The following is a 26,842-nucleotide window of genomic DNA, read 5'->3' as shown; positions in this document are numbered from 1 at the left end:
ATGGGATGCAGTAACTGGTGGAAATGGGATGCAGTGACTGATCGAAATGGGATGCGGTGACTGAGGTGAGGGAGATGCAGTGACTGAGTGAATTGGGATGCAGTGACTGAGTGAAATGTGATGCAGTGACTGAGTGAAATGTGATGCAGTGACTGAGTGTAATGGGATGCAGTGACTGAGTGTAATGGGATGCAGTGACTGAGTGTAATGGGATGCAGTGACTGAGTGTAATGGGATGCAGTGACTGAGTGTAATGGGATGCAGTGACTGAGTGTAATGGGATGCAGTGACTGAGTGTAATGGGATGCAGTGACTGAGTGTAATGGGATGCAGTGACTGAGTGCAATGGGATGCAGTGACTGCGTGAAATGGGATGCAGTGACTGCGTGAAATGGGACGCAGTGACTCAGTGAAATGTGAATCGCTCACTGAGTGAAAGGTGATTCCGTCACTGAGTGAAATATGATGCACTCACTGAGTGTACTGTGATTCAGTCACTGAGTGAACTGTGATTCAGTCACTGAGTGTAATGAGATGCAATCACTGAGTGAAATAGGATGCAGTGGCTGAGTGAAATGGGATGCAGTGACTGCGTGAAATGGGATGCAGTGACTGAGTGAAATGCGATGCAGTGACTGAGTGCAATGTGATGCAGTGACTCAGTGAAATGTGATGCAGTGACACACGGACATGGGATGCAGTGACACACGGACATGGGATGCAGTGACACACGGACATGGGATGCAGTGACACACGGACATGGGATGCAGTGCCTGATGGAATTGGGATGCAGTGACTGCGTGAAATGCGATGCAGTCACTGAGTGCAATGTGATGCAGTGACTGCTTGAAATGGGATGCATCACTGAGTGCAATGGAATGCAATGACTGGGTGAAACGGGATGCAGTCACTGATGGAAATTGGATGCAGTGACAGAGTGACATGAGCTGCAGTGTCTGAAGGAAATGTGATGCAGTGACTGAGGGAAATGGGATGCAGTGACTGAGGGAAATGGGATGCAGTGAGTCTGGGAAAATGAATTCATCGTCTGTGAGATACGGGAAACAGTGACTGATGGAAATGTGATGCAGTGACTGTGGTGAAAGGAGATGCAGTGATTGAGTAAATGTGATGCAGTGACTGAGTGAAATGTGATGCAGTGACTGAGTGAAATGTGATGCAGTGACTGAGTGAAATGTGATGCAGTGACTGAGTGAAATGTGATGCAGTGACTGAGTGAAATGGTATGCACTGACCGAGTGAAATGAGATGCAGTGACTGAGGGAAATGGGATGCAATCACTGAGTGAATTGCGATGCAGACACTGAGGAAAAGGAGATGCTGTGACGATGGGAAATGGGATGCAGTGACTGTGGGAAATTGAATGCAGCATCTGTGAGATAAGGGAAACAGTGAGTGATGGAAATGGGATGCAGTGACTATGGTGAAGGAGATGCAGTGACTGAGTGAAATGGGATGCAGTGACTGAGTAAAATACGATGCAGTGACTGAGTGAAATGTGATGCAGTGACTGCATGAAATGGGATGCAGTGACTGTGGTGAAGGAGATGCAGTGACTGAGGGAAATGGGATACAGTGACTGAGTGAAATGGGATGCAGTGATTGAGTGAAATGGGATGCAGTGACGGAGTGAAATGGGATGCAGTGACTGAGGGACATGGGAAGCAGTGACTGAGGGACATGGGAAGCAGTGACTGAGGGACATGGGAAGCAGTGACTGAGGGAAATGGGATGCCGTGACTGAGGGAAATGGGATGCAGTGACTGACTGAAAGGAGATGCACTGTCTGATGGAAATGTGATGCAGTGACAGAGTGACATGAGCTGCAGTGACAGAGGTACTGGGAAGGAGTGACTGAGTTAATCGGGAATCAGTGCCCGAGCGGGCTTGGGGTGCAGTGACTGAGGGAAATGGGATACAGTCCCTGAGCGAAAAGGGACGCACTGACTGAGTGAAATGGGATGCAGTGACTGAAGGACATGGGATGCAGTGACTGAGGGACATGAGATGCAGTGACTGAGAGACATGGGATGCAGTGACGCACGGACATGGGATGCAGTGACTGAGGGAATTGGGATGCAGTGACTGAGGGAATTGGGATGCAGTGACTGAGGGAAATGGGATGCAGTGACTGCGTGAAATGCGATGCAGTGACTGAGTGAAATGTGATTCAGTCACTGAGTGAATTGGGATGCAGTCACTGAGTGAAATGGGATGCAGTGACTGATGGAAATTGGATGCAGTGACAGAGTGACATGAGGTGCACTGACTGAGTGAAATGAGATGCAGTGCCTGATGGAAATGTGATGCAGTGACTGAGGGAAATGGGATGCAGTGACTGAGTGAAATGAGATGCACTGACTGAGTGAAATGAGATGCACTGACTGATGGAAATTGGATGCAGTGACAGAGCGACATGAGCTGCAGTGACTGAGTGAAATGAGAAGCTGAGAATGCACTGTCTGTGAGATACGAAAACAGTGACTGATGGAAATGGGATGCAGTGACTGTGGTGAAGGGGATGCAGCGACTGACTGAAATGGGATACAGTGACTGACTGAAATGCGATGCAGTGACTGTGTGAAATGGGATGCAGTGACTGATGGAAATGGGATGCAGTGACTGCGTGAAATGTGATGTAGTGGCAGAGTGAAATGGGATGCAGTGACTGAGTGAAAAGGGATGCAGTGACTGCGTGAAATGGGACGCAGTGACTCAGTGAAATGTGATTCCGTCACTGAGTGAAATGTGATTACGTCACTGAGTGAACTGTGATGCAGTCACTGAGTCAAATAGGATGCAGTGGCTGAGTGAAATGGGATGCAGTGACTGAGGGACATGGGATGCTGTGACTTAGGGACATGGGATGCAGTGACTAAGGGACATGGGATGCAGTGACACACGGACATGGGATGCAGTGACTGGGTGAAATGGGATGCAGTGACTGATGGAAATTGGATGCAGTGACAGAGTGACATGAGCTGCAGTGTCTGATGGAAATGTGATGCAGTGACTGAGGGAAATGGGACGCAGTGACTGAGGGAAATGGGATGCAGTGAGTGTGGAAAATTGAATTCATCGTCTGTGAGATACGGGAAACAGTGACTGATGGAAATGTGATGCAGTGACTGTGGTGAAGGAGATGCAGTGATTTAGTAAATGGGATGCTTTGACCGAGTGAAATGTGATGCAGTGACTGAGTGAAATGTGATGCAGTGACTGAGTGAAATGTGATGCAGTGACTGAGGGACATGGGATGCAGTGACTGAGGGACATGAGCTGCAGTGACAGAGGTACTGGGAAGGAGTTTCTGAGTTAATAGGGAATCAGTGCCCGAGCGGGCTTGGGGTGCAGTGACTGAGGGAAATGGGATACAGTGCCTGACTGAAAAGGGACGCACTGACTGAGTGAAATGGGATGCAGTGACTGAGGGATATGGGATGCAGTGACTGAGGGACATGAGATGCAGTGACTGAGAGCCATGGGATGCAGTGACACACAGACATGGGATGCAGTGACTGAGGGAAATGGGATGCAGTATTTGTCAGAAGGAGGATGCAATCACTGAGTGAAATGCGATGCAGAGACTGAGGGAAAGGAGATGCTGTGAATATGGGAAATGGGATGCAGTGAGTGTGGGAAATTGAATGCATCGTCTGTGAGATAAGGGAAATAGTGACTGATGGAAGTGTGATGCAGTGACTGTGGTGAAGGAGATGCAGTGACTGCTTGAAATGTGATGCAGTGACTGCTTGAAATGTGATGCAGTGACTGCTTGAAATGGGATGCAGTGACTGAGGGAAATGGGATGCAGTGACTGAGTGAAATCGGATGCAGTGACTGAATGAAATGTGATTTAGTCACTGAGTGAAATGGGATGCAGCCGCTGAGTGAAATGGGACGCATTACTGAGTACAATGGGATGCAGTGACTGGATGAAATGGGATGCAGTGACTGAGTGAAATCGGATGCAGTGACTGAGGGAAATGGGATGCACTGACCGAGTGAAATGAGATGCAGTGACTGACGGAAATGGGATGCAGTGACTGAGGGAAATGGGGTGCAGTATTTGTGGGAAGAAGGATGCAATCACTGAGTGAAATGAGATGATGAGACTGAGGGCAAGGTGATGCAGTGACTATGGGAAATGGGATGCACTGAGTATGGGAAATTGAATGCAGCGTCTGTGAGATACGGGAAACAGTGACTGATGGAAATGGGATGCAGTAACTGTGTTGAAGGAGATGCAGTGACTGAGTGAAATGGGATGCAGTGACTGAGTGAAATAGGATGCAGTGACTGCGTGAAATGCGATGCAGTGACTGAGTGAAATGTGATTCAGTCTCTGAGTGAATTGGGAAGCAGTCACTGAGTGAAATGGGATGCATCACTGAGTGAAATGGGATGCAGTGACTGATGGAAATTGGATGCAGTGACAGAGTGACATGAGGTCCAGTGACCGAGTGAAATGAGATGCAGTGTCTGATTGAAATGTGATGCAGTGACTGAGTGAAATGCGATGCAGTGGCGGAGTGAAATGCGATGCAGTGGCGGAGTGAAATGCGATGCAGTGACTGAGTGAAATGCGATGCAGTGACTGAGTGAAATGCGAAGCAGTGACTGAGTGAAATGAGATGCACTGACTGAGTGAAATGAGATGCACTGACTGAGTGAAATGAGATGCACTGACTGAGTGAAATGAGATGCACTGACTGAGTGAAATGAGATGCACTGACTGATGGAAATTGGATGAAGTGACAGAGCGACATGAGCTGCAGTGACTGAGTGAAATGAGAAGCATAGAATGCACTGTCTGTGAGATACGAAAACAGTGACTGATGGAAATGGGATGCAGTGACTGTGGTGAAGGGGATGCAGCGACTGAGTGAAATGGGATGCAGTGACTGTGTGAAATGCGATGCAGTGACTGTGTGAAATGGGATGCAGTGACTGTGTGAAATGGGACGCAGTGACTCAGTGAAATGTGATTCCGTCACTGAGTGAAATGTGATTACGTCACTGAGTGAAATATGATGCACTCACTGAGTGTACTGTGATTCAGTCACTGAGTGTACTGTGATTCAGTCACTGAGTGTACTGTGATTCAGTCACTGAGTGTACTGTGATTCAGTCACTGAGTGTACTGTGATTCAGTCACTGAGTGTACTGTGATTCAGTCACTGAGTGTACTGTGATTCAGTCACTGAGTGTACTGTGATTCAGTCACTGAGTGTACTGTGATTCAGTCACTGAGTGTACTGTGATTCAGTCACTGAGTGTACTGTGATTCAGTCACTGAGTGAACTGTGATTCAGTCACTGAGTGAACTGTGATTCAGTCACTGAGTGAACTGTGATTCAGTCACTGAGTGAACTGTGATTCAGTCACTGAGTGAACTGTGATGCAGTCACTGAGGGACATGGGAGGCAGTGACTTAGGGACATGGGAGGCAGTGACTGAGGGACATGGGATGCAGTGACTGAGGGACATGGGATGCAGTGACACACGGACATGGGATGCAGTGACTGAGGGAATTGGGATGCAGTGATTGCGTGTAATGGAATGCAGTGACTGAGCGAAATGCGATGCAGTCACTGAGTGCAATGTGATGCAGTGACTGATGGAAATTGGATTCAGTGACAGAGTGACATGAGATGCAGTGTCTGATTGAAATGTGATGCAGTGACTGGGGGAAATGGGTTGCAGTGACTGGGGGAAATGGGCTGCAGTGCCTGAGTGAAATGGGATGCAATGCCTGAGTGAGGGAAATGGGATGCAGTGACTGTGGGAATTGGGTTGCAGTGACTATAGGAAAAGGTTGCAGTGACTGAGGGTAATGGGATGCAGTGACTGAGGGTAATGGGATGCAGTGACTGAGTGAAATGGGATGCAGTGACTGAGTGAAATGTGATGCAGTCACTGAGTGAAATGTGATGCAGTCACTGAGGGAAATGAGATGCAGTGACTGAGGGTAATGTGATGCAGTGGCTGAGTGAAATGCGATGCTGTGACTGCGGAAGGGACATGCAGTGACTGAGTGAAATGGGGTGCTGTGACTCAGTGAAATGTGATGCAGTGACTGAGTGAAATGGGATGCAGTCACTGAGTGAAATGGGATGCAGTCACTGAGTGAAATGGGAAGCAGTCACTGAGGGAAATGAAATGCAGGGACTGAGGGTTATGAGACGCAGTGACTGAATGAAATGCGATGCAGTGACTGTGGGAAATGGGATGCAGTGACTTAGTGAAATGAAATGCAGTGACTGAGGGAAAGGAGATGCAGTGACTGTGGGAAATGGGTTGCAGTGCCTGAGTGAAATGGGCCGCAGTGCCTGAGTGAAATGGGCCGCAGTGCCTGAGTGAAATGGGCCGCAGTGCCTGAGTGAAATGGGCCGCAGTGCCTGAGTGAAATGGGCCGCAGTGCCTGAGTGAAATGGGCCGCAGTGCCTGAGTGAAATGGGATGCAGTGCCTGAGTGAAATGGGACGCAGTGCCTGAGGGTAATGGGGTGCACTGACTGAATGAAATGCGATGCAGTGACTGTGGGAAATGGGATGCCGTGACTGTGGGGAATAAGGGGTGGGGACTGAGGGTAATGCGATGCAGTGACTGAGTGAAATGCGATGTAGTCACAAAGGAAAGCACATGCAGTGACTATGGGAAATGGGCTGCAGTGACTGAGTGAAATGGGCTGCAGTGACTGAGTGAAATGGGATGCTGTGACTGAGTGAAATGGGATGCTGTGACTGAGTGAAATGGGATGCAGTGACTGAGGGAAATGGGATGCAGTGACTGTGGGAATTGGGTTGCAGTGACTGAGTGAAATGTGATGCAGTCACTGAGTGAAATGTAATGCAGTCACTGAGGGAAATGAGATGCAGTGACTGACTGAAATGAGATGCAGTGACTGACTGAAATGGGAGGTAGTGATTGAGTGAAATGAGAGGGAGTGACTGAGTGAAGTGGGAGGCAGTGACTGAGTGAAGTCGGAGGCAGTGACTGAGGGTAATGGGATGCAGTGACTGAGGGTAATGGGATGCAGTGACAGAGGGGAATGGGATGCAGTGACTGAGCGTAATGGGATGCAGTGACTGAGCGTAATGGGATGCAGTGACTGAGCGTAATGGGATGCAGTGACTGAGCGTAATGGGATGCAGTGACTGAGTGAAATGGGATGCAGTGACTGAGTGAAATGTGATGCATCACTGAGGGAAATGAGATGCAGTGACTGAGGGTAATGTGATACAGTGACTGAGTGAAATGCGATGCTGTGACTGAGGAAGGGACATGGAGTGACTGAGTGAAATGGGGTGCTGAGACTGAGTGAAATGGGATGCAGTGACTGAGTGAATTGGGATGCAGTGACTGAGTGAAATAGGTGGCTGAGACTGACGGTAATGGGATGCAGTCACTGAGTGAAATGGCATGCAGTGACTGAGTGAAATGGGATGCAGTGATTGAGGGAAATAAGATGCAGTGACTGAGGGAAATGAGATGCAGTGACTGAGGGAATGGAGATGCAGTGACTTGGAAATGGAATGCTGTGACTGAGGGCAATGGGATGCTGTGACTGAGTGAGGTGGGAGGCAGTGACTGAGTGAGGTGGGAGGCAGTGACTGAGTGAAGTGGGAGGCAGTGACTGAGTGAAGTGGGAGGCAGTGACTGAGTGAAATGGGTGGCAGCGACTGTGTGAAGTGGCAGGCAGTGACTGTGTGAAGTGGCAGGCAGTGACTGTGTTGAATTGGGAGGCAGTGACTCGGTGAAATGGGATGCAGTGACTGAGTGAAGTGGGAAGCAGTGACTGAGTGAAATGGGAAGCAGTGACTGAGTGAAATGGGAAGCAGTGACTGAGTGAAATGGGAAGCAGTGAGTGAGGGTCATGGGATGCAGTGAGCGAGGGTCATGGGATGCAGTGACTGAAGGAAATGGGATGCAATGACTGAGTGAATATGATGAAGTGGCTGAGTGAAATGGGATGCAGTGGCTGAGTGAAATGGGATGCAGTGGCTGAGTGAAATGGGATGCAGTGGCTGAGTGAAATGGGATGCAGTGGCTGAGTGAAATGGGATGCAGTGGCTGAGTGAAATGGGATGCAGTGACTGAGGAAAATGAGTTGCAGTGACTGAGCGAAAAGAGATGCAGTGACTGAGGGTCATGGGATGCATCGTCTCAGTTCAATGAGATTCACTGTCTCAGTGAAATGGGACGCAGTGACTGAGGGAAATGTGATGCCGTGACTGGGGAATAGGGTGTGGAGACTGATGGAAATGGATTCACTGTCTCACTTGGATAGGATTCACTGTCTCCTGCTCAGACGGACTGGCCCCCGCAGCCCTGACCCGCTCAGAGGGACTGGCTTCCGCCGCCCTGACCCGCTCAGAGGGACTGGCCCCCGCAGCCCTGACCCGCTCAGAGGGACTGGCCCCCGCAGCCAGAGCCGTTCAGAGGGACTAGCCCCCGCTGCCCTGACCCGCTCAGAGGGACTGGCCCCCGCAGCCCTGACCCGCTCAGAGGGACTGGCCCCCGCAGCCCTGACCCGCTCAGAGGGACTGGCCCCCGCAGCCAGAGCCGTTCAGAGGGACTAGCCCCCGCTGCCCTGACCCGCTCAGAGGGACTGGCCCCCGCAGCCCTGACCCGCTCAGAGGGACTGGCCCCCGCAGCCAGAGCCGCTCAGAGGGACTAGCCCCCGCTGCCCTGACCCGCTCAGTGCGACTTGCCCCCTGCAGTCCTGACCCGCTCACTGCGACTTGCCCCCCGCAGACCTGACCCGCTCACTGCAACACTGCCCCCCGCAGCCCTGACCCGCTCACTGCGACTTGCCCCCCGCAGCCCTGACCCGCTCACTGCAACACTGCCCCCCGCAGCCCTGACCCGCTCACTGCGACTTGCCCCCCGCAGCCCTGACCCGCTCACTGCGACACTGCCCCCGGAAGCCCTGACCCGCTCACTGCGATTTGTCCCCCGCAGCCCTGACCCGCTCACAGGGACTGGCCCCCCGCAGACCTCACCCGCTCACAGGGACTGGCCCCCGCAGCCCTGACCCGCTCAGAGGGACTGTCCCCCTTAGCCCTGACCCGCTCACTGCGACTTGCCCCCCGCAGCCCTGACCCGCTGACAGGGACTGGCCCCCCGCAGACCTCACCCGCTCACAGGGACTGGCCCCGGCAGCCCTGACCCGCTCACTGCGACTTGCCCCCCGCAGCCCTGACCCGCTGACAGGGACTGGCCCCCCGCAGCCCTGACCCGCTGACAGGGACTGGCCCCCCGCAGCCCTGACCCGCTCACAGGGACTGGCCCCCGCAGCCCAGACCCGCTCACAGGGACTGGCCCCCGCAGACCTGACCCGCTCACTGCGACTTGCCCCCCGCAGTCCTGTCCCGCTGACAGGGACTTGCCGCCCGCAGTCCTCTCCCGCTCACAGGGACTGGCCCCCGCAGCCCTGACCCGCTCACTGCGACTTTCCCCCCGCAGTCCTTTCCTGCTGACAGGGACATGCCCCCGCAGGTCTGACCCGCTCAGAGGGACTGGCCGCCGCAGCCCTGACCCGCTGAGATGGACTGGCCCCCGCAGCCCTGACCCGCTCAGAGGGACTGTCCCCCGCCGCCCTGACCCGCTCAGAGGGACTGGCCCCCGCAGCCCTGACCCGCTCAGAGGGCTGGGCCCCCGCAGCCCTGACTCCGCTCACTGCGACTTGACCCCCGCAGTCCTGTCCCGCTCACTGCGACTTGCCCCCCGCAGCCCTGACCCGCTCACTGCGACACTGCCCCCCGCAGCCCTGACCCACTCAGGCGGACTGTTCCCCCGCTGCCCTGTCCCGCTGACAGGGACTTGCCCTCGCAGCCCTGACCCGCTCACTGCGACTTGACCCTTGCAGTCCTGTCCCGCTGACAGGAACTGGCCCCCGCAGCCCTGACCCGCTGACAGCGACTGGCCCCCGCAGCCCTGACCCGCTGACAGGGACTGGCCCCCGCAGCCGTGACCCGCTCACAGGGACTGGTCCCCCGCAACCCTGACCCGCTCAATGCGACATTGCCCCCCGCACCCCAGACCTGCTCACTGCGACTTGCCTCCCGCAGCCCTGACCCGCTATGAGGGCCTGCCCCTGCAGCCCTGACCCGCTCGCAGGGAATGGCCCCCGCAGCCCTGACCCGCTCTCTGCAACTTGACCCCCGCGGACCTGACCCGCTCACAGGGACTTGCCCCTTGCAGTCCTGACCCTCGCACTGCGACCTGCTCCCCGCAGTCCTGACCCGCTCACAGTGACCTGCCCCTTGCAGTCCTGTCCCGCTGACAGGGACTTGCCCCGGCAGCCCTGACCCGCTCAGAGGTACTGGCCCCCGCAGCCCTGACCCACTCACAGGGACTGGCCCCCGCAGCCCTGAACCGCTCTCTGCGACTTGCCCCACGCATCCCTGAGCCGCTCACTGCGACTTGCCCCCCAAAGCCCTGACCCACTCACAGGGACTTGCCCCTTGCAGTCCTGACCCGCTCACTGCCACCTGCCCCCGCAGTCCTGTCCCGCTGAAAGGGACATGCCCATTGCAGTCCTGACCCGCTCACTGCGACCTGCCCCCCCCGCAGTCCTGACCCGCTCACTGCGACACTGCCCCCCGCACCCCTGACCCGCTCACTGCGAATGGCCCCCCGCAGCCCTGACCCGCTCACTGCGACCTGCCCCCCGCAGCCCTGACCCGCTCACTGCGACACTGACCCCCGCAGTCCTCACCCGCTCAGGGGGACCGGCCCCTCGCAGCCCTCACCCGCTCACGCAAACCGGCACCCCGCAGCACTGACCCGCTCACTGCCACCTGCCCCTTGCAGTCCTGTCCCGGTGACAGGGACTGGCCCCTGCAGCCCTGAACCGCTCACAGGAACTGGCCCCCCGCAGCCCTGACCCGCTCACTGCGACTTGCCCCCCCGCACACCTGACCCGCTCACTGCGACTTGCCCCCCCGCAGACCTGATCCGCTCACTGCGACTTGCCCCCCGCAGTCCTGATCCACTAACTGCGACTGGCCCCCCGCCGCCCTGACCCGCTCAGGGGGACCGGCCCCCCGCAGCCCTGACCTGCTCACGGGGACCGGCCCCCCACAGCCCTGACCCGCTCACTGCGACTTGCCCCCCGCAGCCCTGACCCGGTGACAGGGACTGGCCCCCCGCAGCCCTGACCCGGTGACAGGGACTGGCCCCCGCAGCCCTGTCCAGCTCACAGGGACTGGCCCCCACAGCCCTGACCCGCTCACTGCGACTTGCTCCCTGCAGTCCTGTCCCGCTGACAGGGACTTGCCCCCGCAGCCCTGACCCGCTCATTGCGTCTGGCCCCCGGCAGCCCTGACCCGCTCACTGCGGCTTGCCCCCGGCAGCCCTGACCCGCTCAGGGCGACCGGTCCCCCGCAGCCCTGACACGCTCACTGCGACACTACCCCCCGCAGCCCTGACCCGCTCACTGTGACTTGCCCCCCGCAGACCTGACCCGCTCACTGCGATTTGCCCCCCGCAGTCCTGACCCGCTCACTGCGACTTGCCCCCGCAGTCCTGTCCCGCTCACTGCGAATGGCCCCCTGCAGCCCTGACCCGCTCACTGCGAAATACCCCCCGCAGCCCTGACCCGCTCACTGCGACACTGCCCCCGACAGCCCTGATCCGCTCACTGCGACTTGGCCCCGCAGCTCTGACCCGCTCAGAGGGACTGGCCCCCACCGCGCCGACCCGCTCACATGGACTGGCCCCCGCAGCCGTGACCCGCTCACTGCGACTTGTTGCCCACAGACCTGACCCGCTCAGTGCCATTTGCCCTCCGCGGTCCTGACCCGCTCACTGCGACACTGCCACCCGCAGCCCTGACCCGCTCACTGCGACCTGCCCCCCGCAGCCCTGACCCGCTCACTGCGACACTGCCCCCCCCAGACCTGACCCGCTCGCAGGGACTGGCCGCCGCAGCCCTGACTCGCTCACAGGTACTGACCCCCCGCAGCCCTGACCCGCTCAATGCTACCCAGCCTCCCGCAGCCCTGACCCGCTCACTGCGACTTGCCCCCTGCAGTCCTGTCCTGCTGACAGGGACTGGTACCCGCACCCCTGACCCGCTCACTGCGACTGGCCCCCCGCAGAGCTGACCCGCTCACTGCGACCAGCCTCCCGCAGCCCTGACCCCTCACTGCGACTTGCCCCCCGCAGACCTGACCCGCTCACTGCGACCTGCCCCCCTGCAGTGCTCTCCCGCTGACAGGGACCTGCCCGCTTGCAGTCCTGTCCCGCTGACTGGGACATGCCGCCGCAGCACTGACACGCTCACAGGGACTGGCCCCCGCAGCCCTTACCCACTCACAGGGACTGGCGCCTGCATCCCTGACCCTCACACCGCGACAATGCCCCCCGCACCCCAGACCCGCTCACTGCGACTTGCCCCCCGCAGCCCTGACCCGCTCAGAGGGCCTGCCCCCGCATCCCTGACCCGCTCGCTGCGACACTGCACCCCGCAGCCCTGACCCCCTCACTGCGACTTGACCCCCTCACTGCGACTTGCCCCCCGCAGTCCTGTCCCGCTGACAGGGACTTGCCCCTGCAGCCCTGACCCGCTCACTGTGACTTGCCCCCCGCAGCCCTGACCCGCTCACAGGGACTGGCCCACCGCAGCTCTGACCCGCTGACAGGGACTGGCCCCCGCAGCCCTGACCTGCTCACAGGGACTGGCCCCCCGCAGTCCTGACCCGCTCACTGCGACTTGCCCCCCGCTGTCCTGACCCGCTCACTGTGACTTGCCCCCCGCAGCCCTGACCCGCTGACTGCGACTTGCCCCAGGCAGGCCTGACCCGCTCACAGGGACTGGCCCGCCGCAGCCCTGACCCGCTTACATGGACTGGCCCCCACAGCCCTGACCTGCTGACTGCGACACTGCCCCCCGCAGTCTTGACCCGCTCACAGGGACTCGCCCCCCGCAGCCCTGACCCGCTCACTGCGACTTGCCCCCCGCAGCCCTGACCCGCTCACAGGGACTGGCCCCCGCAGCCCTGACCTGCTCACTGGGACTGGCCCCCCGCAGTCCTGACCCGCTCACTGCGACTTGCCCCCCGCAGCCCTGACCCGCTCACTGCGACTTGCCCCCCCGCAGCCCTGACTCGCTCACAGGGACTGGCCCCCACAGCCCTGACCCGTTCACAGGGGCTCTCCCCCCCGCAGCCCTGACATGCTCACTGCGACTTGCCCCCCGCAGACCTGACCCTCTCACTGCGACTTGCCCCCTGCAGTCCTGTCCCGCTGACAGGGACTCGCCCCCACAGACCTGACCCGCTCACTGCGTCTGGCCCCCCGCAGCCCTGACCCGCTCACTGCGACTTGCCCCCCGCAGCCCTGACCCGCTCACTGCGACTTGTCCCCCGCAGCCCTGACCCGCTCACAGGGACTGACCCCGAGCAGCCCTGTCCCGCTCACTGCGACTTGCCCCCCGCAGCCATGACCCGCTCACTGCGACTTGCCCCCCGCAGTCCTGTCCCGCTGACAGGGACTTGTCCCCCGCAGCCCTGACCCGCTGACAGGGACTGGCCCCCGCAGCCCTGACCCACTCACTGCCACTGGCCCCCCGCAGCCCTGTCCCACTCAGTGCGACTTGCCCCCCGCAGCCCTGACCCGCACACTGCGACTTGCCCCCCGCAGTCCTGTCCCGCTGACAGGGCCTTGCCCCCCGCTTTCCTGTCCCGCTGCCAGGGACTTGCCCCCCGCAGCCCTGACCCGCTGACAGGGACTGTCCCCCGCAGCCCTGACCAGCTCACAGGGTCTGCCCCCCACAGCCCTGACCCACTCACTGCCACTGGCCCCCCACAGCCCTGTCCCACTCAGTGCGACTTGCCTCCCGCAGCCCTGACCCGCACACTGCGACTTGCCCCCCGCAGCCCTGTCCCACTGACAGGGACTTGCCCCCCGCAGCCCTGACCCGCTCACTGCGACACTGCCCCCGCAGCCCTGACCCACTCACTGCCACTGGCCCCCCACAGCCCTGACCCGCTCACTCCGACTTGCCCCCGCAACCCTGACCCGCACACTGCGACTTGCCCCCCGCAGCCCTGTCCCACTGTCAGGGACTTGCCCCCCGCAGCCCTGACCCGCTCACTGCGACACTGCCCCCGCAGCCCTGACCCGCTCACTGCGACACTGCCCCTTGCACCCCTGACCCGCTCACTGCGACTTGCCCTCCGCACCCCTGACCCGCTGACAGGGACTTGTCCCCGCCGCCCTGACCCGCTCACTGCGACTGGCCCCCCGCTGATCGAAGTAATTGAAATGGAGATGCCAGGCCAGATGATGATTTGTACCTATATGACGGGCGAGTGGTCAGGCCCCAGACTCCAGCTTACGGTTGATGAACTGGAATCTCAGTTTTGACCAATCAACAAATCATGTGGGGCAGAGTTACCAGGGAATGCTGTGCTTCAGGAGGCAGTCACACACCTTAGATTAACTAGCTGAAACTTGGTCAGTGGCCAATGACAAAGATCAGGGCAGGTGGAAGGATCCAGGATGTAGTGCAGAAGGAACCTTGGCCTTTGATCTTATCTAACAGGTTTGAGATTCTTTCTTCGTGTGTGGATGAGAGTGCAGGGTATAGGGAAGATGAGTAAACTGACTGTAGCACTGTGGTACAGGGGGGACATTCAGGAGGGGATAAAAAGTGAAATGTAGTTATAATCAGAGGTAGTATAGTTAGGAGAATGAACACTGTTCGTTGTGACCAGGATCGGGAGTCTCGAAAGTAGTGTTGCCTGCCTGGTGCCCAGGTTCAGAATATTCCATCTCGGCTCCAAAGGAACTTGAAGTGGGAGGAGTAGAAATCCAGCTATCGTGGTCCACACAGGTACCATTGATATGGAAGAAAGAGGAAAGAGGTTCTGCTGAGGGATTATGAGCACCGAGGTGCTGAGGTGAGAAAGCAGAACCAGAATGGTAATAATCTCTGGATTATTATCTGAGCAATTTGGCACGGTGTGAACATAATTATAGATGTACATTGTTCAAATGGTGGCATGGCAGAAATGTGTTTGAATTCATGGGACATTGGCATCGGTATGGGGAAGGAGGGAGTCGTTCTGGTGTTATAGGCTCGACGAGAATCATATTGGGACAAGTATCCTCGCAAAATACAGAGCTAGGTCTGGGGCTAGGGCGTAAAAATAAAAAGTGTGGAGTGGGTGAGCTCAGTTGCATGGAAAATTGTGGAAAAAGTTAGAAGCTGGTAAGTGCTCAGCAAAGTTTCCAGAGCAAGTAATAGGACAAAAAGTATGGAAATGGTCAGGAGTCTCACTTCAGCTGCAGCAGATAAGAAGGGTGGCTGTAAATGCCAGACTGAAGATCTTGTATTGAATTGCAGGGAGTGTATGAAACAAAGTGAATGAGTTTGTGGTGCAGATTGAAATTGACAGATACATCACTCTGGGTATCACAGAGAGGTGGTTGTTAGGGGATAAGTGTTGGGAACGAAATAGCCAATGATTCATGTCCGATAGAAAGAACAGGCAAATGAACAGAGATAACAAAGTGTGGAGCTGGATGAGCACAGCAGGCCAAGCAGCATCTCAGGAGCGTAAAAGCTGACGTTTTGTCAGGCAGCATCAGAGGCTGAGGAAAGTTGAGGTTTTGGGTCAGGACCCTTCCTGAGAAATGGAGGGTGGAAGGGAGCTCAGAAACAAATAGCGTGGAGGGGGAGGAGGTGCTGGGGAAGGTAGGTTGGATGGTAATAAGTGAGTACTATCCAGATTGGAACAGATTTTCCCCAGGGGGGAATTAGTACGAATTCCAAATCACTCTCAAAATCTTAGTGACTGTTAACGTTGATGTTTTTTGTCTGTGTGTTTCAGTAATTGCATGACAGTTGAATGGTTCGTTGAGAGTGAGGAACCTATGGACTCTCACACACCAAGATGGAATTTAGTTCGAAGAGTGACTTCAAAATAGTTGCTTGCTTTTAAAATCTTGACCGTTTTTGCTGTCCAGTTGAATGAATTTGGCTTCATACTGCTTCAATAGGAATTAGTGTTTAATAGGAACATATTTGTGAAACTTACAGTTCCGCAAGTTTTAGCATAAACTGGTGCAGCCTTTCGGTGCTTGCAAAAAGGCTCACTTGTCCGTTAATACCGAACGAAAATTCGAATTTAAAAGTAAGTTCACCCGGTGTCAGGGAATTAAATGTTAATGTTGACTCGAATATAATTTTTAAAAAAGTCATATATTTGTGTAACACTGAACTCAAATTAAAATTTCGATTTGCTGGTTTTACGTTGGATTCATTTTAAATGAGGGTGAAGATCACTTTAAATCCAGCATATTTGTTAAGAAAAGAAATAGCATGTCAAATAAAATTAACTGCATGACTCTTCATAGCCCTATATGTAGAATTTCATTCCGAACTATGAGACAGTTGTGACCCCATACTACCTCAGTGCTCATGGCAAGAGCAAGACTCCTGTTTGACGTGCTGTGCACTGCATGGAATGGCGGCAACATCAGATTCATTGATGCTTGAGAATCAAAAGAATATGACGATAAGATTTAAAATCAAAATCTCATTGAACACTTCAAGGAACGTATTACAGGAAGAGGGGGAAAGCATGTATGACTAATAGAAGGTGGTGGCGCAGATCAAATAGACCTGTGTGCTAAAACTTAACACAAATTTCACATTGAATGGAACAGTTCAAACAGGCTGGAGGAAGCAGACATGCCAGCCCAAACTTTTTGAATTTGAGCATTCTGTTCGTAAACATCAGCAAAATTGTGGGAAACATGTTTATTCTTTCTCTTTTATTGCACAGAACCATACGATGAGACTGTTTTGATGAGGAATTGAAAGATTATGTGTCCCATCCATTTGACTCACAGTTTGGTACCATAGGTTGGTACGATCTTCGTTGGATAAGGAAAAGGGATGTTCCAGATACAGAAAATCGTCAAACCATTTACGACAAAGTCCATTTCTGGTTAGTTTTAATTAATGCAGTTAACATTTTTAGCTCGACATGATTGCACAATGGAGTCAATAAGAAAATTCCATCTGATATTCCACATAAATTTTAAGTGGATATTAAAGCAGCTCATTTCTTTTTCACACTGTCTGCTGCTTTTAAGAATGGTTGTCTTATTGTCAAAACGTTTAGCTTTGACTCCATGGCTTCTTCCATTAGCTCACATTGAAACACATGTTTCTTCAGCCAAAAATGCACGTTTACCCGGTGTAGCTTGACTAACCTTCCCCTGTGGTCGTTCCCCTGAAATCCCCTGCGGTAGCTCCCCTGAAAAACAACTATACCATTTTGGATACTGTTCCGGGGGACGAGTTGGCAGTGGGTATGCAGTAGGGTGCAGGTCTCTGGCACAGAGTCTGTCCCACTTGCAGAGAAGGGAAGCGGGGATAGGAAGAGAGTGATAGTCATTGGGGACTCAATAGTTAGAGGGACTGATAGAAGATTTGCCGGGAACGAAAGAGACTCACGATTGGTGTGTTGCCTACCAGGTGCCAGGGTCTGTGATGTCTCGGATCATGTGTTTAGGGTCCTGAGGGGAGAGGTTGACCAGCCCCAAGTCGTGGGACACGTAGGCACCAACGACATAGGTAGAAAGAGGGATAGGGATGTCAGGCAGGATTTCAGGGAGCGAGGGTGGAAGTTGAGAGCGAGAACAAACAGAGTGGTCGTCACTAGTTTGTCACCGTACCACGTGATAGCGAGGCAAAGAACAGGGAGAGATTTCAGCTGAAGACGTGGCTGCAGGGATGGTGCAGGTGGGAGGGCTTCAGGTACATGGACAATTGGGGTTCATTCTGGGGAAGGTGGGACCTGTACAAACAGGACGATATCCACTTGAACCAGAGGGGCACTAATATCCTGGGTGGGAAATTGGCCAGTGCCATTCGGTTGGATTTAAACGAGCTCAGAAGGGGGATGGGAAACTGAGGTGTAGTCCCAGTACACAGGAGGATGAGCGTAGGGAGGACATGGTCAGGACCTCACTGTCACAGAAGTGTGCTGGCAGACAGAAAGCTGGATTGAAGTGTGACGACTTTAATGCCGGGAGTATCCGGAATAATGTAGGTGAGGTTGCAGCTTGGATAGGTACCACAGACTTCGATGTTGTGGCCATTTCGGAGACATGGATAGAGCAGGGTCAGGAATGGATGTTGCAGGTTCTCGGGTTTAGATCTTTCATTAAGGTCTGGGAAGGTGGTAAAAGAGGGGGAGGTGTGGCTTTGTTGGTCAAGGACAGTATAACGGCGGCTGAAAGAACCTTTGAGGACTCGTCTACTGAGGCGGTGTGGGCTGATGTTGCCAAGGAACGTTTGTCGACTGAGTCAGTGTGGGTGGAAGTTCGGAACAACAAGGCAGCAGTCACCTCACTGGAGGTTTTCTACGGACCCCAAATAGCAGTTGGGAGATCGAAGAACTCATTGGCCGGCAGATTGTTGGAAAGTGCAAACGTAGCAGGGTTGTTGTTATGGGTGACTTCAACTTTCCCAATATAGATTGAAACCTCCTCAGTGCAGATGGTTTGGATGGAGCCGTTTTTGTCAGGTGTGTTCAGGAGGGTTTCCTGACTTAGTTTGTGGACAGGCCGACGAGGGGGGAGGCCATTTTGGATTTGGTGCTCGGCGATGAGCCAGGACAGGTGTCAGATCTCGTGGTGGGAGAACACTTTGGCGACAGTGACCGCAAGAGCCTCCCATTTACCATAGCCATGGAAAGGGAAAGGAGCAGTTACCAGGGGAAGATATTTCACTGGGGTCAAGGAAATTATGATACTATCAGACAGGAGTTGGGAAGTACAGATTGGGAGCAATTGTTCCACAGAAAGGGCGCGGCAGACATGCGGAGGCTGTTCAAGGAGCAGTTGTTGCGAGTGATGTATAAATTTGTTCCTCTGAGACAGGGTAGAAGGGGTAAGATTAAGGAGCCTTGGATGACGGGTACAGAGGTGCTTCTTGTCAAAAAGAAAAGGCAGCGTACGTAAGGTGGAGGAAGTGAGGGTCTAGCACAGCTTTAGAGTATTACAGGCCTGCTGGGAAGGAGCTCAAAAGATATTGCCTGTACAATTGTGACCTGTTACAACCTTTGTGTCCACGCTTGCTCATTCAATGGTGTCAAGATGCCAGCAGTGAGTGTACCTTCTCCATCCCCGAATGCTGTCAGCTCACATAAGACATAGTCCTTACTTAAAATCTTCTGATCAACCAAAGTTCATTGTAATGGACATTTTAGTTATCTGTCATGAAACGAAAACTGATTCTGACTGGCATGACCTGCAGTGCAAATGAATATCATCTGCGAAACGAGATTCCTTATGGGCTTGCAGCCGCTACAAATAATTGCTTTTCAAAGACGTTGCACACATACATTTTTTTCTCCTATTACCTTAGATTATTTTTTGTTTATGCATGTTGTGTGGGTTTCCAGTCAGGCCCATAAACACAGGTTGATGCAGTCACTGTTACAACAGGGTATTGAAGGAGAATTTGTGATCTTTGGAGTTTCATTCCAGTGTATGAAGGAGTGCATCATCAAGCCACTTCAGAGCACTACTGGCGACAAATTGTTGCAAGTTTTCAAGTGTTACCGATGGTCACATAAAATATGGCCTTTTTGTTGTTGCGCTATTCATCTTAACTGCACCATATCTAGTATTTCGGCTTGGAAACTATTTCAATTTTTTTGATTGACTTATTCAAAATCATTTCTGATTGTTGTCATGATATCTACAATATGTTATTTTGATTGGAAATAGAGGATTGGATCTGTCTTAATGGAAATAATGTATGCGCTTATAAAACCCCTTCTGGGCAAGGTAGTTGCTCACTGGTTAGAGCTGCTCATGCACTGGGGAGCCAGTTGAGATTCCAGTCTTGGGTAACTATCTGTGTGGAATTGACACGTCCTCCCCGCGTCTGCGAGAGGTTTCTGCCAGGTGCTGCAGTTTCCTCCCATTGTTCAAAGATGTGCAGGTCCTTATATGTGATTTGTGAAGCATTTCTTAAATGTTTCAATCCTGCCAGCATCCAGTGCCTTGGACAAAATAACTGGAGATGAATAAAAGATACTGTGCATTTTGACACCATTTCCTGCTGGATTTTCATCAATCCTGCTTTATATCGGTGACAACTTCCATGACCTCTTTTGATGCTATGTCTGAATTGACAGTCTAGTTCCAAATATTTGTTGTGCAGTATTTCAAGGTCTCTGTTACAGCATACCCATGAATGTCCACTTCAAAAGATACTTCCATATCATAGAATCCCTCCAGTGTGGAAACAAGCCCCTTTTGACCCAAGAAGTCCACAGCCACCCTCCAAAGAGCATCTCACCCTGACTCATCCCCTGACCCTTTCCTCAGTAACCCTACATTTCCCATGACTAACACACCGAATCTGCACATCCCTAAACACAATGGGCAAGTTTGGCATGGCCCATACACCTAGCCTGCACATCTTTGGACTGTGGGAGGAAACCAGAGCACCCAGCAGGAACCCATGCAGGCATGGGCAGAATGTACAAACTCCGCACAGAAGATCGTCCAACGGTGGGATCGAACCTGGGTCCCTGGCGCTGTGAGTCAGCAGTGCTAACCACTGAGCCACCGTGCTGCCCTTGGAGTTAGACAGAGCTTGCTTGTTCCTGGGTGGCCTCAAACTGCCAACCTCCACTTAGTGGCAAAAGTGCTGACCAACTGCACTCATCTTCACTGGCTTTTGCTTTGTATCATTGAATTCAATTCTTCAAACTCTATGATAAATATTTAAATTTCCATTGATATGTGAGGGTTGTTTTTAGTACGCAGTATTGGTTTATTATGTTTCATTGGTACATAATGAATATTGTATGTATATGCAAATGGGCAAGTTGGTAACGATGCAGTCCACAGACCTGGAGGATAATAACACTGTCCTTCAATCGCCCACGATGCCCTCTGCAAATTGGTAGAAAACAAAAATTTCTATAAAATTCATCTCCTCCCGTCAGTCGATCAAAATTAATTCAGGATTTTGTACAGACCAATAACCGTAAGATTACACGAGCCTAAACAAAACTACTGGCTCATATTAGTTCAGTAAAGTGAAAGGGCAACAATAGAGGCAGTAGGAACTGCAGATGCTGGAGAATCTGAGATAAGAAGGTGTAAAGCTGGATGAACACAGCAGGCCAAGCAGTATCATCCGTCTCTACACCTTGTTATCTCAGATTCTCCAGCGCCAATTTTCTGAAGTAGGGTCTCGTCCCGAAACATCAGCTTTCTTGCTTCTCTGATGCTGCTTGGCCTGCTGTGTTCATCCAGCTCTCCACCTTGGGCAACAATAGAGTATGCTTTAAGTCACTAGATATGTTACGTGGGTTTGTCTTCCTTAGGGTGGAGTTAGTGGAACCGAAAAAGATGTCTCCCTCACAGTGTTTGTGACAAAAGAATTGCATCGTTCCTTGGCGGCCTTTCAACAGAATATTCAGAGATTTCCCGAGTGGGAAGAATGTAACTTCTTTTACTTCTCTTTATCTCACTTTTTCCAACAATTGGAAAATAGATTTTAGAAATAACGTCGAGCTGATGAAGTGTGAAAAGAAAAATAATTCCAAGCAGTGGTGGGAGTTGGTCAGTGAGGTGGGAAGAGTGGATAGGTGGAAGAGAAGGCGGACAGGTCATGGAGGCGGGGATGAGGGGAGGAACTAGTCTTGGGATGAGGCTGGCGGGTGGGGAGATTTTGAGGGTGGCCAAGTCCATATTGAGGCTATTGAGTTGGAAGCTCCCGAGGCAGAATATGCGGTGCTGCTCCTCCAGTTTCTGGGTGGTTTGGTTGTGACACTGGAAGAGGCCCAGGATGGACATGTCATTCAGGGAGTGGGAGGGGGAGTTGAAGTGATGCAATGATTTGGATATGAAAATAGAAGGTGTGTTTAATAAGTTTCCCAATGATTGAAGGTGTAGTAGCCAGCCAAGAAGGTCACCTCAGAATATAATGGGACATTGACAAGGGCGAATAAACTGAGGAATGGCAGATGGTGTTGAGGTTAGCTAAATGTGAGGTGCTACATTTTGGAAAGGCAAATCAGGGCAGCACGTTTACACTGAAGGTTGTGGGGAGTGTTGCTTAATAAAGAGACGCTGGAATGCAGTTTCGTAGTTCCATCAAAGTACAGCCACCGGTAGAAAGGATATGAAGGAGATATTTGGTGTGCTCGCCTTTATTCGTCAGTGCATTGAGTATAGGAGTTGGGAGATCACTTAGCAGCCATGTAGGACGTTGGTTCGGCTGCTTTTGGAATACTGCAATCGATTTTGGTCTCCTTGCGAGAGGAAGGATGTCGGCGCAACATTGAGGGCCGAAGGCCTGTTGTGCGCTGTATTGTTGTATGTTGTAAACTTGAAAGGGTTCAGAGAAGATTTACAAGGATGTTACCAGCATCGGAGGTTGGAGGTATACCGTGGGCTTGAACAGGCAGCTATTTCTTGGAACTTTGGAGTTCAGGGCTGACCATATAGAAGTTTATACAATTACGAGGGACGTGGATAGAGCGAACAGCCAAGATCTTTTCCCCGGGTTGCTGGAATCCAAAACTGGAGGGAATAGGTTAAAAATGAGAGAGGGAAGATTTAAAATGGACCGGATTTTTTTCATAGTGGTGCAGGTATGGAATGAGCTGCCAGAGGAAGTGGTGGAGGCTTGTACGTTTAAAAGGCATGTGGATGGGTATATGAATAAGACGGGTTGAGAGGAATATGGGCCAAATGCTGGCAAATGGGACTAAATTAATTTAGGATATCTGGTCAACATAGACAAATTGGGCCAAAGGATCTGTTTCCCGACTGTACATCTCTCTGATTCTCAGTGTCTTTTTTCTGAACCACGTGGCCCATAATTAGAAAAACTTGAATCAGGATTTGGGAATGTGACAATTCTAATTGGATCTGTTTGATGAAATTAACTCTGTAGGTAATGGTGGTTGAATTATGATTTATCAAATTTGAGTTTATTGCAGCATCTTATAGAATAGAGGAGACACATGTAATCAAAATTGAAAATCAAAACTTGGTAAAATTTTGCATTGGAAATACATGACCAGCCATTGGAGGAGATTCATGACCATTGCATTCAAGTGAGAACACCAAATGCGATTCAGTGACTCAGTGAAACGGGATGTGGTGACTCAGTGAAATGGGATGCAGTGGCTTGTGGAGATGGGATGCAGTGACTTATGGAAATGGGATGCACTGACTGAGGGAAATGGGATGCAGTGACTGAGGGAAAGGAGATTCACTGACTGTTTGAAATGGGATGCAGTGACTCTTGGTACTGGGATGCAGTGACTGAGGGTAATGGGATGCAGTGACTGAGGGTAATGGGATGCAGTGACTGAGTGTCATGGGATGCAGTGACTGAGGGTAATGAGATGCAGTGACTGCAGGAAAGGAGATGCAGTGACTGCGAGAAAGGAGATGCACTGACTGAGGGAAAGGAGATGCAGTGACTGAGTGAGATGGGATGCAGTGACTGAGTGGAATGGGATGCAGTGATTGAAGGAAATGGGGGCAGTGACCGATGGAAATGGGATGCAGTGACTGAGGGAAATGGGATGCAGTGACTGTGGGAAATGGGATGCAGTGGCTGATGGAAAGGAGACGCAGTGACTGTGGGAAATGGGTTGCAGTGACTGAGGAAAATGGGATGCAGTGATTGAGTGAAATGGGATGCAGTGGCTGCGTGAAATGTGATGCAGTGTCTGCGTGAAATGGGATGCACTGACTGTGGGAAATGGGATGCAGTGACTGTGGGAAACGAGATGAAGTGACTGTGTGAAATGTGATGCTGTGACTGTGTGAAATGTGATGCAGTGACTGTGTGAAATGTGATGCAGTGACTGTGTGAAATGGGATGCAGTGACTGAGTGAAATGGGATGCAGTGACTGTGGGAAATGGGATGCAGTGAATTAGTGAAGTGAGATGCAGTGACTGAGTGAAATGGGATGCAGTGACTGAGTGAAATGGGATGCAGTGACTGAGTGACATGGGATGCAGTGACTGAGTGACATGGGATGCAGTGACTGAGTGAAATGGGATGCAGTGACTGAGTGAAGTGGGATGCAGTGAATGAGTGAAGTGAGGTGCAGTGACTGATGGAGATTGAATGCAGTGTCTGATGCAAATGGGATGCACTGACTGAGTGAAATGGGATGCAGTGACTGAGGGAAATGGGATGCAGTGACTGAGGGAAATGGAATGCAGTGACTGAGGGAAATGGGATGCAGTGACTTTTGGAAATGGGATGCAGTGAGTGATGGAAATGGGAGGCAGTGACTGAGGGAAATGGGATGCAGTGACTGAGGGAAATGGGATGCAGTGACTGAGTGATATGGGATGCAGTGGCTGAGTGAAATGGGATGCAGTGGCTGAGTGAAATGGAATGCTGTGACTGAGGGAAATGAGATGCAGTGGCTGAGTGAAATGAGATGCAGTACCTGACGGAACTTGAATCAAGCGTCAGATGAGAAACGGGATGCAGTGACTGTGTGAAATGGGATGCAGTGACTGCGTGAAATAGGATGCAGTGACAGAGTGAAATGTGATGCCGTGACTGCGTGAAATGTGATGCCGTGACTGCGTGAAGTGTGATGCAGTGACTGCGTGAAATGTGATGCAGTGACTGCGTGAAGTGAGATGCAGTGACTGAGTGAAGTGAGATGCAGTGACTGAGTGAAGTGAGATGCAGTGACTGAGTGAAATGGGATGCAGTGACTGAGTGAAATGGGATGCAGTGACTGAGTGAAATGGGATGCAGTGACTGAGTGAAATGGGATGCAGTGACTGAGTGAAATGGGATGCAGTGACTGAGTGAAATGGGATGCAGTGACTGAGTGAAATGGGATGCAGTGACTGAGTGAAATGGGATGCAGTGACTGAGTGAAATGGGATGCAGTGACTGAGTGAAATGGGATGCAGTGACTGAGTGAAATGGGATGCAGTGACTGAGTGAAATGAGCTGCAATGACTGAGAGAAATGGGATGCAGTGAATGAGTGAAGTGAGGTGCAGTGACTGATGGAGATTGAATGCAGTGTCTGATGGAAATGGGATGCACTGAGTGAGGGAAATGGGATGCAGTGACTGAGGGAAATGGGATGCAGTGACTTTTGGAAATGGGATGCAGTGAGTGATGGAAATGGGTGGCAGTGAGTGATGGAAATGGGAGGCAGTGATTGAATGAAACGGGTACGAGTGACCATGGAGATGGGATGCAGTGACCTGGGGAAAGGAGATGCAGTGACTGTGGAAACAGGATGCTGTGACTGAGGGTAACGGGTTGCAGTGGCTAAGTGAAATGGGACGCCGTGTCTCTGTGAAATCTGATGCGGAGACTGTGGGGAAATGGATTCTGTGACTGAATGAAATGGGATGCAGTGACTGAGTGAAATGTGATGCGTTGACTGATGGAAAGGAGATGCAGTCACTGTTTGAAATGGCATGCAGTGACTGATGGAAATGGGATGCAGTGACTGATGGAAATGAGATACAGTGACTGAGGGAAATGAGATGCACTGTTGTAGGGAAATTGGATGCACTGGGTGAGTGAAATGTGATGCAGTCACTGAGTGAAATGGGATGCACTGGTGAGAGAAATGGGATGCAGTGACTGAGGGAAATGGGATGCAGTCACTGAAGGAAATGGGATGCAGTGACTGAGGGAAATGGGATGCAGTGACTGAGTGACATGGGGTGCAGTGACTCTGTGAAATGGGATGCAGTGACTGAGGGAAATGGGTTGCAGTGACTGAGTGAAATGGGAAGCTGTGAATGAGTGAAATGGGAAGCTGTGAATGAGTGAAAGGGGATTTTGTGACTGAGTTAAAGGAGATGCTGTGACTGAGGGAAATGGGATGCACTGTCTCAGTTGAATAGGATTCACTGTCTCCGTTAAATAGCATGTAGTGACTGAGTCAAATGGAATGCTGTGACTGAGTGAAATGGGAAGCAGTGGCTGTGTGAAATGGGAAGCAGTGGCTGTGTGAAATGGGAAGCAGTGGCTGAGTGAAATGGGAAGCAGTGGCTGAGTGAAATGGGAAGCAGTGACTGAGGGAAATGGGATGCGCTGACTGAGTGAAATGGGATGCTGTGACTGAGGGAACGGAGACGCAGTGACTGTGGGAAATGGGTTGCAGTGACTGAGGAAAATGGGAGGCAGTGATTGAGTGAAATGGGATGCAGTCACTGAGTGAAATGTGATGCAGTGACTGAGTGAAATGGGATGCAGTGACTGAGTGAAATGGGATTCAGGGACCGACGGTCATGGGATGCAGTGACTGATGGAAATGGGATGCAGTGACTGAGTGAAATGGGATGCAGTGGCTGAGTGAAATGGGATGCAGTGACTGAGGGAAATGGGATGCAGTGGCTGAGGGAAATGAGATGCATTGACTGAGTGAAATGAGATGCATTGACTGAGGGAAATGAGATGCAGTGACTGAGGGAAATGACATGCAGTGACTGAGGGAAAGGAGATGAAGTGACTGTGGGAAATGGAAGGCTGTGACTGAGGGTAATGGGATGCACCGTCTCAGTTCAATGAGATTCACTGTCTCAGTTAAATGGGATGCGCTGACTGAGTGAAATTGGATGCGCTGACTGAGTGAAATGGGATGCGGTGACTGAGGGAAAGGAGACGCAGTGACGGTGGGAAATGGGTTGCAGTGACTGAGGAAAATGGGATGCAGTGACTGAGTGAAATGGGATGCAGTGACTGAGTGATGTGGGATGCAGTGGCTGAGTGAAATGGGATGCAGTACCTGACGGAACTTGAATGAAGC

At 52.4% G+C, this 26,842-nt stretch overlaps 1 protein-coding gene across 5 annotated transcripts in view; it reads left to right on the top strand.

Annotated features, from left to right (window-relative positions):
* Positions 1-26,842, top strand: part of LOC132208857 (proteoglycan 4-like) — a 157,264-nt gene that overhangs the window by 93,506 nt on the left and 36,916 nt on the right. For 2 of the 5 annotated variants that reach the window (XM_059644168.1, XM_059644166.1), the window contains one exon: positions 16,826-16,990. The exons of 2 other annotated variants lie outside the window; for them this stretch is intronic. The gene's annotated coding sequence lies outside the window, so the exon portion shown is untranslated. Of the gene's footprint in view, positions 1-16,825; positions 16,991-21,400; positions 21,519-26,842 lie in introns of all 5 variants that reach the window. One more of the 5 variants, XM_059644167.1, reaches the window with a different exon arrangement.

Source organism: Stegostoma tigrinum, unplaced genomic scaffold (assembly GCF_030684315.1).
Source record: "Stegostoma tigrinum isolate sSteTig4 unplaced genomic scaffold, sSteTig4.hap1 scaffold_55, whole genome shotgun sequence".
Taxonomy (NCBI): domain Eukaryota; kingdom Metazoa; phylum Chordata; class Chondrichthyes; order Orectolobiformes; family Stegostomatidae; genus Stegostoma; species Stegostoma tigrinum.
This window is presented reverse-complemented; position numbering and strand designations above follow the sequence as displayed.